This window comes from Pristiophorus japonicus, chromosome 3 (assembly GCF_044704955.1).
Source record: "Pristiophorus japonicus isolate sPriJap1 chromosome 3, sPriJap1.hap1, whole genome shotgun sequence".
NCBI classification, from domain to species: Eukaryota; Metazoa; Chordata; class Chondrichthyes; family Pristiophoridae; genus Pristiophorus; species Pristiophorus japonicus.
The window spans coordinates 98,790,779-98,800,004 of record NC_091979.1 but is presented as its reverse complement, the minus strand read 5'-3'; the positions used below and the strand labels follow the sequence as shown (position 1 = coordinate 98,800,004).

At 49.1% G+C, this 9,226-nt stretch overlaps 2 non-coding genes across 2 annotated transcripts; both read right to left on the bottom strand.

Annotated features, from left to right (window-relative positions):
- Nucleotides 1-7,286: 7,286 nt before the first annotated feature.
- On the bottom strand, nt 7,287-7,358 carry trnaa-cgc (transfer RNA alanine (anticodon CGC)). The gene has a single exon. It is a non-coding gene; the product is annotated as a tRNA-Ala (tRNA).
- A 324-nt stretch (nt 7,359-7,682) lies between these two features.
- On the bottom strand, nt 7,683-7,753 carry trnag-gcc (transfer RNA glycine (anticodon GCC)). The gene has a single exon. It is a non-coding gene; the product is annotated as a tRNA-Gly (tRNA).
- Between the last annotated feature and the right edge of the window lie 1,473 nt (nt 7,754-9,226).

Genomic DNA, 9,226 nt, shown 5'->3' with positions numbered 1-9,226 from the left:
TTTTGAATATTGCAGTCCCCTTTTGAACAACGGGATAACTGGTGAACACGGTGCTGGGCACCCCCAGTATAGTGGCTCAAGGTGGTATCTCAAAGGTATTGATTGGAAAACACAAGGCATGTCTGTTCCAATTGTTGATTGATTCATAGCAGTGTTAGGGGCTGAAATTGGTTAAACACATGGTCCGCCTGTTTTTCGGCGGTCCCCAGGCAATGCACCATTTTTTACTGCCTGATATCGCTGGGGCTGAGTGGCTGGGAATTTCATCGCACTTTTCTCAGCAGTAAGCCAAGCGGAATGCAGCGGGTGGGAGCGGAGTGCAGCCGGCAGTATGCGGCGGAGGAGGCTTTTCGACTTGGGAATCTTCGGCTCGCGAGTTCTGCGCCCCCCGAGAGGCACTGACTGGAGACCAGAGACTGCCAGCCTGAGATCGCTGTTGGGGTGGGGAAGGGGAGATCGCTGGTGGGGGGGACATCGCTGTGGTGGGGGGGGGGTGGAGATTGCTGTGGGTTGGGGGTGAGGAGAGACTGCTGTGGGGGGGAGGGGAAGTGATCGCTGTGGGGGGGGGAGAGATCGCTGTGGGGAGGGGTAGAGATCACTGTGGGGGGGGGGGGAGAGAGATTGCTCTGGGTGGGGGGAGAGAGATTGCTGTGGGTGGGGGGTGAGGAGAGATCGCTGGGGGGGAGGGAAGAGATCGCTGTGAGGGGGAGAGATCACTGTGTAGGGGGGGGTGTAGAGATCGCTATGAGTGGGGGGAGATCGCTGTGGGGGTTGGGGGAGATTGCTGTGGGGGGGGAAGAGATTGGGAGGTGAGAGAGATTGGGTTGTAGGAGAGACTGGGGTGCAGGAGAGACTGGGGTGTGGGAGAGACTGGGGTGTCGGAGAGACTGGGGCATAGGAGAGACTGGGGTGTAGGAGAGACTGGGATGTGAGAGAGACTGGGGCATAGGAGAGACTGGGCTGTGAGAGAGACTGGGGGTGAGAGAGACTGGGGTGCAGGAGAGACTGGGGTGTGGGAGAGACTGGGGAGTGAGAGAGATCAATAACATTATACTTCATTAAAGGACTAAATAAGGCTTTATTAGACCACTTATATTATTGCCTAACACTATACAATACTACAATTGTAAAGTCCTGTCCCCTCAGTACAGATTCACACGAGGCATATAGTGAAGTCAAGGTCACTCTGGACCTGCAACTTTATTTCACAGCTCTGGAATGCTGCACTTGCCTGAGACCTGTCCTTATATACCTGTCTCTTGCAAGTGCACCCCTGGTGGTAAGGTATGCTGGTGGTTACAGGTCATATCTTATTACAGTCATGTATAGCATGTTAGGATACAGTTAGATATAATAATGTAAGATACATGACATCACCCTCCCCCAAGGTCTTATTGTCTTTATAGGTTCAGTCTCTCAGGTGGTCTACGCTCTCGCGTGGAGCGTCTGAGTTGTGGTTCAGTTGTTTGCCTTGGTGTCTGTTTTTCTTTGGGTGTGGTTGCTGGTATCTCACCTGAGCTGTCTGTTTCGATTGGTGTGATTGTTGTTGACTCGCCTGGGCTGTCTGTTGGGATTGTCCTTTCCTCAGGTTGTTCCCTCTGTCTGTCCACCAGGTGTGGTGCGAGTTCCACATTGTAGTCTGCCTCTGGTTCCGCAGTGTTGTTGGTAAATCTGCTTTTGACTTGGTCTACATGCCTCTGGCAGGTTTTGCCATTGTCCATTTGTACTACCTGTAGCCTGTTTCCTTCCTTGCCCATTACTGTCCCTGCAAGCCATTTGGGACCCCTGCCATAGTTTAGTACAAACACTTTGTCCCCTATCTCATTCCATCTCCCCCTCGAATTTCTGTCATGGTACTCAGGCAGCTTACGGCACTTTGCCTCAATGATTTTGTGCATGTCTGGGAGGATTAATGAGAGCCTTGTTTTTAAAGTCCTTTTCATCAACAGTTGCGCGGGGGGGGATCCCAGTCAATGAGTGCGGACAAGATCTGTATGCCAGCAGCAGTCGCGACAGGCGACCCTGCAGCGTGGGATCTTGGATTTTAAGCATGCCTTGTTTAATGATTTGCACTGCTCTCTCCGCCTGGCCGTTGGAGGCCGGCTTGAACGGTGCCGTCTTGACGTGATTTATGCCGTGGTCAATTCTAAAATCTTGGAATTCTGCGCTGGTGAAGCACGGACCATTGTCACTGACCTATATGTCAGGGATTCCGTGCATTGCAAACATGATTGCGAGGCTCTCCACAGTGGTGGAGATTGTGCTCGAGTTTAAAATGGTGCATTCGATCCACTTTGAAAATGCATCTACAACTACGAGGAACATTTTGCCCATGAATGGGCCCGCATAGTCCACGTGCACCCGCGACCATGGTTTGGTAGGCCAGGACCAGGGGCTCAGTGGAGCCTCCCTGGGGGCATTGCTGAGTTGGGCACAAATGGTGCACCTTCAGACGCAGAGCTCCAAGTCTGCGTCAATACCAGGCCACCAGACTATGGCCTTCATGAGAACGATCCACGGATGCTCGCGGTGGAGCTCCCGGACAAATGCCTCTTTGCCTCGCAGAGGCATGACTACTCGGCTGCCCCACATCAGGCAGTCTGCTTGTAGTGATAGCTCATGCATGCGCCTGTGAAAGGGTTTTAATTCCTCGGGGCAGGCATCGCGAGCCTCTGCCCAGTCACCAGTTAGGACACATCTTTTTACTAAGGATAACGTGGGGTCGCTGGCCGTCCAGGCTCTGATTTGGTGAGCCGTCATGGTGAACCTGTGGACTCAAAGGCATTGATTGCCATGACTATCTCACAGTCCTGTTCGTCAGACCCTTCCGTGGTCGCCAGGGGTAGCCTGCTGAGCACATCAGCACAGTTGTCTGTGCCTGGTCTGTGCCTTATGGTATAGTCGTAGGAAGTGCCCATTGTTAAATTCGCGCCGAGGCGTTGGCGTTTATTGCCTTGCTCTTGGACAGGAGGGACGTGAGGGGCTTGTGGTCGGCTTCTAACACGAACTTGGACCCGAAAAGCTTCTGAGACATTCCGGGGCCTGGGTGCCAGGCGAATTGCTTCTGTTTTGGACTCTGTTGGGCGGATTCCATCAGCGGCAATCCTTCTGCCCAAAAATTCAACCTCGGGTGCGAGAAACAGGCACTTGGATTTCTTGACTCGCAGGCCTACCCGATCCAACCGCTTTAGTACTTCCTCCAAATTACGGAGATGGGAGTCAGTGTCCCTGCCCGTGATAAGTATGTCGTCTTGAAATATAACCGTCCCCGGGATGGACTTGAGCAGACTTTCCATGTTGCGCTGGAATATGGCAGCTGCCGACCTGATGCCGAATGGGCATCGATTGTACATGAAAAGCCCTCGATGCGTGTTGATGGTGGTGAGTAACTTGGATTCGTCGGTCAATTCTTGCGTCATATACGCAGATGTGAGGTCTAATTTTGAGAAAAGTTTACCTCCAGCCAATGTGGCAAATAAGTCCTCCGCTCTGGGCAGCGGGTACTGGTCCTGTAGGGAGATTCTGTTTATGGTAGATTTGTAGTCCCCACAAAATCGTACGGATCCATCAGGCTTCATGACTGGGACGATGGGACTTGCCCAGTCGCTAAATTCCACAGGTGATATAATGCCTTCCCGCAGAAGCCTGTCTAGTTCATGTTCAATCTTTTCCCTCATCACATAGGGTACAGCTCTGGCCTTGTGATGGACCGGTCTAGCATCCTGTGTGATGTAGATTTTGACTATGGCCCCTTTGAAAGTGCCCACACCTGGCTGAAAGAGATGTTCAAATCGCTTTATAACTGTTGAGCAGGAGGTCCGTTCCTCTAATGACATGGCATGGACACCATCTCATTTCCAGTTTAGTTTTGCCAGCCTTTTTCTCCCCAGCAGTGCTGGGGGATCTCCGGGGACAATCCACAGGGGAAGTCGGTTCACTGTCCCTTTGTGTGTGACAGAGAGCATGGCGCTACCGAGGACTGGTATGATTTCTTTGGTATAGGTCCTTAGTTTGGTGTCGACCCTTGTGAGTTTTGGTCTGTCTCTTTTATGCGGCCACAGTTGTTCAAATTGTGGAGCACCCATGAGAGATTGACTCGCTCCCGTATCCAGCTCCATGTTGACAGATATCCCATTGAGTAGGACCCTCATCATTATAGGAGGCGTCCTGAGCAGCGGCCATTGATCGTGTTGACCCGCTGTACATCGGTGTCCCAGGTACTGTCCCCATCATCTTCTGGTCCGCTTTCCGACCCATCCGATTCGTATACCAGCCGAGCTGCCGTTTTTTTTGCACATGCAGGCCAAATGCCCTGTATTTTCACAATTTCTGAAAACAGCCTGCTGAAATCGACATCCTCTTGACGAGTGCCCACCCCCACACCTCCAGCACAGACCTGTTCCATTGTTCAAAGTGTTCCCAAAGAATGAGCTGCGTCTGGCTGATCTCTCTTGAGCTTCTCTCAGTTTGTAGTTGATTGCTCGCATTGTGGGTTGATGAGGTGTGAACAGCCGTTCCTGTGGCCCTTGATGGCTTCTGCCTGCTGTCGAGAGCCTGTTCTCCCGGTTTTGTCTGTGTGTGGGGGTAGCAGCTTGTTTAGTGCTGTGAACTTCTTGTTCTGATATTTCGTTAGTTGTTGTACCTGCAATTAAATCAACCTCGTTTCTTCTTCCCCTACCAAGAATGTCTGTGCAACCAGTGCTGCCGCCTCTAAGGTCAGGTTCTTGGTCTCTATGAGCTTTCGGAATATGCCTGCGTGGCCTATTCCTTCAATGAAAAAGTCTCTCAGCATTTCTCTCCTCAGTTCATAGGAGAACTCACATAAACTAGCCAACCTCTGAAGTTCCACCACGAAGTCAGGTATGCTCTGGCCCACACAGCGTCTGTAGTTGTAGAACCTGTGTCTGGCCATGTGTAGGCTGCTCGCTGGCTTCAGGTGGTCTCTTACCAGTGTGCTCAATTCTTCAAACGACTTGCTTGCTGGTTTCTCAGATGCCAAAAATCCTTCATTAAAGCGTATGTTTTCGAGCCACAGCTGGTCAAGAGATGGGCTCTTCTCTTGTCTGCCTTATCGTCGCCTAACCAGTCTTTGGTTACAAAGCTTTGCTGGAGCCTTTCTATAAGTCCTCCCAATTGTCTCCCGCATTGTACTTTTCATCTGATCCATTGTTCGCCATTCTGTGGATTCTGTAATCCCGTAACTCGTCGCCACTGTAAAGTCCTATCCCCTCAGTACAGATTCACACGAGGCATGTAGTGAAGTCAAGATCACTCTGGAATCTGCACCCTTATTTCACAGCTCTGGAATGCTGCACTTGCCTGAGACCTGTCCTTATATACCTGTCTCTTGCAAATGCACCCCTGGTGGTAAGGTATGCTGGTGGTTACAGGTCATATCTTATTACAGTCATGTATAGCATGTTAGGATACAGTTAGATATAATAATGTAAGATACATGACAACAATCCATTTAAAAATACATCAAACTGTGAACTATAAATATCAAACAAACCTGTCAGCTCTGTGTACATACCATCCACTTAAGATCCACTTAAAACACCTTCTCCAGGGCGTTATGCATTCCCGGTGGTATGTCAGTGGTATGTCATGAATTTTGCACTTTTGGTCGGTATGTTGGCGGTCTGCATGGGCGGGTGGTGTGCATACCGTCCAGCAGTATGTCACTGATGAACGTTCCACCGGGTGGTATGTCGGTGGTATTTTTTTCACCAAAATTGCATTTTTGGGCGGTAAGCGGGTGGTAAGCGGGTGATAGTGGGTGGTATGTCGACCAATTTCAGGCCCTTAAAGTCCTAATGGATGCCAACTTTGGTTTGGGTACAATTCTTTAGGTCCACACTGAGAAGTAATGAAGGCCACTCTGATCTTTCTTATCGATGAGGTGTTTTTTTTTTACCATAAAGGGAAATAATTACAAAGAGGGAGAGCACTGCCCAACAACAACAACTTGTATTTATATAGTGCCTTTAATGTATAAAATCTCCCAAGGCACTTCTTCACAGGAGTGTTCGAAGACAATAAATTTGACACTGAGCAACATAAAGAGAAATTAGCATAGATGTCCAAAAGCTTGGCCGAAGAGGTAGGTTTTAAGGAGCGTCTTTAAGGAGGAAAGAGAGGTAAAGAGGGGTTTAGGGAGGGAATTCCAGAGCTTAGGGCCTAGGCAGCTGAAGGCACGGCCACCAATGATAAAGCGATTAAAATCAGGGATGCTCAAGAGGCCAGAATTAGAGGAGCATTGATAGCTCGGGGGGGTTGTGGGGCTGAAGGAGATTACAGAAATAGGGAGGGGCGAGGCCATGGAGGGATTTGAAAACAAGGATGAGAATTTTAATATCGAGGCGTTGCTTAACCGGGAGCCAATGTAGGTCAGCCAAATTTTGGCTGACTTCAAGTTTATGTAGAGTAGAACGTGGGACGCCAGCCAGGAGTGCGTTGTAATAATCAAGTCTAGAAGTAACAAAAGCACTCTGTAGAAAGTCAGCTTTATAAAGTGCACGACGCTTTGCCAAAATCCCTTAAATGAAGACCTGGAATAAGCAGTTTGTGAGAAGTAAACTTTGATCATAGAATTGGACTTAAATGTCTTGAACAGCTAGGGCACTGATTTGGCCAGGACCCTGAGCACAGGCACCGTAGGCCCGTGCGTTAAAGCAACCCTAGTCCACGTGAATAGAAGTGCCCTCACCACAAGGGAAGTGAACATTTGTTTGGCTATGTGGGACGAGAATTACAAATTGCTCAATGTCGCTTGTCATCCTCGCTAATAGGGCTGCTATTAATCCTCTTTGTATCTGTTTTGAAATTGGCTGTGAGTTGTACTATTCCCCAAACTGCCTCGTCTGAGTTTAATATACATTCTCCAATGCCTGCAGCTTTTCTTTTCAAATCAAAGTAAATTCACTTTGTTTGAAAACATAACGCGATTCCAAAATCCTTTCCATGAAGTCAAAATTATCAGAAATCCCAGTTGGTAAACTGTACCATTTACCTGGTTAAACTGTAGCATTGCCATCGAGGCCCCTATATTGAAGTTTATGTATCCTGAGGTAAGTGTCCTTCCTTCTGTGGTGAGAGTTTGCGCTGCATATTGCATTTCTTGCCGATTTGGTTTGGTTCTCAAGCAGTCAAACTCAAAAATAATTGTTTCCTGGTTTTTTAATTACATTCACTGTGAGAACATTAATTTCTTAAAACTATACTATGATGTCTGAATATTCCAGTGAAAAATGCTCCATGTACAAGATAAATAAAATCTAGCTTTCTGGAGATGCCGGGGATTGAACCCGGGACCTCACACATGCGAAGCGCGCGCTCTACCACTGAGCTACATCCCCAAGCCCGTACGCTGGCATTAAATGATGGTTGAAATCGATTTGACCCGAGTGTTGGGGTGCAATGTACGTTCACTTGCCAGACATTTGCTGCAGCATTCATCAATGAGCTGGAAATCAGTGCGTGAATCGGGTGACGGTTCCCAGCGAAGCGCCAATCCTTCACACTCGCATCGGCGATACTCACTCTTTAATTTGGTCCTCCGACTCGGTCCCAGCTGGAGCAACGCAAATGCATCTACTACTTTTATTTTAAAAAAATGTTCTCAGAAACAGAGTATGTAAGATTTATTTTAAAAATCAGATTAATGTGGAAAAGAAAAATGTTGCATCGGCCGGGAATCGAACCCGGGCCTCCCGCGTGGCAGGCGAGAATTCTACCACTGAACCACCGATGCATATCAGTGAACGCGCGCAGCCGCCCTAAAGCTCCAGCCCCGCACACTCGATACATTTCGTGTTGCACTCACTCTCTGCACCTGATTTATTTGCACCAATCCGCCGCCACACGCAGCTCAGGGCGACTTTTCTTATTCAGCCAGTGGATCATCTATTGTTATTTTGCTACTTCGTCCACGCTGAGTATACTGAAAGATTCTTTGCAACAAGGCTGATGCTAGTCAACAATATTGTCTAGCACAACAGCTCAAGCAGAAAAGTAAACCTGTCTTGTTGTCAGCTCATCCACCAGCCCAAACAACACTTGGTCCTCATGGTGCTGAATGGAGGAAACCAGCAGCTAAACTAAAGAAATGTTGGAGGTGACAGATAATTGAACGGGACTTGGTGCTCGTTCGAATACAGGCAGCAGAGATTTGGATGAGCTCAAGTTTACTGAGGTAGAAAGCGGGAGGCTGGCCAGGATTGCGTTGGAATAGTCGAGTCTAGAAAGTAACAACGGCATGGACGAGGGTTTCAGCAGCAGATGAGCTGGGGAGCTGGAAGTGGGCTGTCTTGGTGATGGAGTGGATATGGGATCGGAAGCTCATCTGAGCCAAATAGGATGATAAGGTTGCGAACAGTCTAGTTCAGCTTCAAACAGTAACCAGGGAGAGGGATGGAGTCGGTGGCTAGGGAAAGGAGTTTGTGCCGGGGACCCAAGACAACTGCTTTGATCTTCTCAGTATTTAGTTGGAGGAAATTTCTGCTCATCCAATACTGGATGAGGGACAAACAGTCTGACAAATCAGAGGCAGTGGAAGTATTGCCACTGCCACATGAAAAAAGTCATCATCATCATAGGCAGTCCCTCGAAATCGAGGAAGACTTGCTTCCACTCTAAAAGTGAGTTCTCAAGTGACTGAACAGTCCAATACGGGAATTACAGTCTCTGTCACAGGTGGGACAGACAGTCGTTGAAGGAAAGGGTGGGTAGGGAGTCTGATTTGCTGCATGTTCCTTGCGCTGCTGCGAGACTTGAGATGCTCAGCTCTTCCTCCACTTAGAGCGGTCTTTGGCCAGAGACTCCCAGGTGTCAGTGGGGATGTTGCATTTTATCAAGGAGGCTTTGAGGGTGTCGGTGAAACATTTCCTCTGCCCACCTGGGGCTCGCTTGCCGTGTAGGAGTTCCGAGTAGAGCACTTGCTTTGCAAGTCTTGTGTCAGGCATGTGAACAATGTGGCCCGCCCAAAGGAGCTGGTCGACTGTGGTCAGTGCTTCGATGCTGGGGACGTTGGCCTGATCGAGGACACTAGCGTTGGTGCGTCTGTCCTCCCAGGGAATTTGCAGGATCTTGCGGAGACATCGCTGGTGATATTTCTCCAGCGATTTGAGGTGTCTACTGTATACGGTCCACGTCTCTGAGCCATACAGGAGGGCAGGTATCACTGTAGAACATAAGCTTCGTGCCAGATTTGAGGGCCTGATTTTCG